Source organism: Metopolophium dirhodum, chromosome 1 (genome assembly GCF_019925205.1).
Source record: "Metopolophium dirhodum isolate CAU chromosome 1, ASM1992520v1, whole genome shotgun sequence".
NCBI classification, from domain to species: domain Eukaryota; kingdom Metazoa; phylum Arthropoda; class Insecta; order Hemiptera; family Aphididae; genus Metopolophium; species Metopolophium dirhodum.
In genome coordinates this window covers 156,048,361-156,050,860 of record NC_083560.1, presented here as the reverse complement: position 1 = coordinate 156,050,860, position 2,500 = coordinate 156,048,361, and positions in this window count along the sequence as shown.

Genomic DNA, 2,500 nt, shown 5'->3' with positions numbered 1-2,500 from the left:
GCGGCGGCGTCCCCGTGACCGGATCCGTGGACACTGTGCCCTTCATCGATTGCCGATTTTTGTCTGGTCGGCGTTCGACGGGTGCGAGGTGGACTAACGTAAAGAATTATTACGTCCCGCGGACTCGGTGTGCCGAACGCGGAAAAATTTTTCTTCGACGGGCGAGGCGCGGAGTCGCCCTTGGTGCGCGGCGGCGTCCCCGTGACCGGATCCGTGGACACTGTGCCCTTCATCGATTGCCGATTTTTGTCTGGTCGGCGTTCGACGGGTGCGAGGTGGACTAACGTAAAATATTAATACGGCAAGTGGATGTGGTTTACCGGTATTATTCGGTGCGGGCATTCGGCGAGCACGTCCCGCGGACTCGGAGTGCCGTACGCGGAAATATTTTTCATCGACGGGCGAGGCGCGGAGTCGCCCTTGGTGCGCGGCGGCGTCCCCGTGACCGGATCCGTGGACACTGTGCCCTTCATCGATTGCCGATTTTTGTCTGGTCGGCGTTCGACGGGTGCGAGGTGGACTAACGTAAAGAATTATTACGTCCCGCGGACTCGGAGTGCCGTACGCGGAAATATTTTTCATCGACGGGCGAGGCGCGGAGTCGCCCTTGGTGCGCGGCGGCGTCCCCGTGACCGGATCCGAACCACCGCGTGTGAAAATTCGATTTTTTTTTTTCACTCGACGTTCGCGGTTATTCGGCGGTCCCGGGGTGGTGCACATGACGGCAGCCCCGGCGATGTCCGTCGACACGATTTCGAATTCAACTTTTCGAACGTAGTTTTTCCGTGTGCAATAACTCGTTAACCGTTGGTTCGATCTCGACGTACCCGAGACGTGTTCACGTCGTACGTTCCGAGTACTATAGGACACCGGTGTCCGCGACATTTAAATCGGTAATCCTTTATCCGCGGCCGTACCGCTACGCACGGAGATAGACCGATATTTGATTTTCGCTTAACCGCTACGCACTGTGATTGACTGTATTCCGACGGCGGGGTCTCGGTCAACCGTTTTCACGGTTTGCCGGTGACATCGACCGTACCGTTCATCACGGGCAGACCGCAGAGTCGTTGTCCAGGGATATCCCCCTTTGCCGAAAACCTTTACCGCGTAGAATTTCTGCGCTGACCGCGACGTTACAGGGGTGATTACCGTCGCCGAGCTGCGCGCCCGCCGTACCGTCCCGTCGCACGGACCACCGTGTGTGAAAATTCGATTTTTTTTTTTCACTCGACGTCCTCGGTTATTCGTCGGTGCCGGGGTGGTGCACATGACGGCAGCCCCGGCGATGTCCGTCGACACGATTTCGAATTCAACTTTTCGAACGTAGTTTTTCCGTGTGCAATAACTCGTTAACCGTTGGTTCGATCTCGACGTACCCGAGACGTGTTCACGTCGTACGTTCCGAGTACTATAGGACACCGGTGTCCGCGACAATTAAATCGGTAATCCTTTATCCGCGGCCGTACCGCTACGCACGGATTTTGTGATTTTCGCCTAACCGCTACGCACGGTGATTGACGGATTTTCGATTCTCGCCTAACCGCTACGCACGGTGATGGCGAAGTTCCTTCGACCCGGGTGTACCACTACGCGTGAACACCCCCGTCGCACATTGTGAAACTCGAGATTTTGTAAATTTGTGAGCGACTCGGTCGTCGGCGTTCCGCCGGCGTCCGATCGCCAATCACGTACGACAGCAAAGCCACGGGCGACGCCGAAGCCGACGCGTCCATCGCCGCGCACCGGTCTGCCCCAGTCTTCGGAATGGTCAGCAATCCGGTGCCCTTCGATGGTATCCGTCCAAGTTTCGGCGACCGACCCATCTCGCACGCCGAGTGGCAAAACTCAACCGGCGTCGCAGGCCCGCCTTCCGGTGGGCCTCCGACGCGCAAATCGTTTTTTTCAAAAATCGATGACGACTCCCGTTACCGTTCCGCAAGTTACGAGCTCTCGACGCCAAAACATTCCCGCCGCGGCCGGCCATCGTCGCCGTGCCCGGCGGTCGCCGGGGCGAAGCCCCGGGACGACGGACTTCGCGTCGCGTCCCGGCTTCCCCCACGATCTCGGCTGGGGGCCGTTATAAACCTGGCGAGAGGCGCTAGCGCGGTAATTCTCCGTCCGCTGAAAACGGACGGCGTACGCGCTAACCCCGACTCTCGTCAACGCACGGGTCACGTCGCGTCGGGCGAGCGCTCGCTCTCCGCGTGTGTTCGGTCTTCCGCACGCGACCGCCGCCGCAGTCGCCCCGCGTTCTGCGGGTGCTCAGTGCGGCGCTCGCGTCGACCGAAGCGCGCGGTTTACGGGCGCCCGTCCGCGCACGTATCCCACTCGAACCGCGGTCGGTCGTGCGCCGTGACCGTATACCGGTCACGGTCGTTTCGACCTTCCTCGGCGTCGGCTTGCCCACGGGCGGACCGGCGCTCGGACGCACGCGTCCCGAGACGAGTGTCCGCGTCGTCGTCGCCCCTTGGTCGGCGTCGCCGCGGGGATCCGTCAC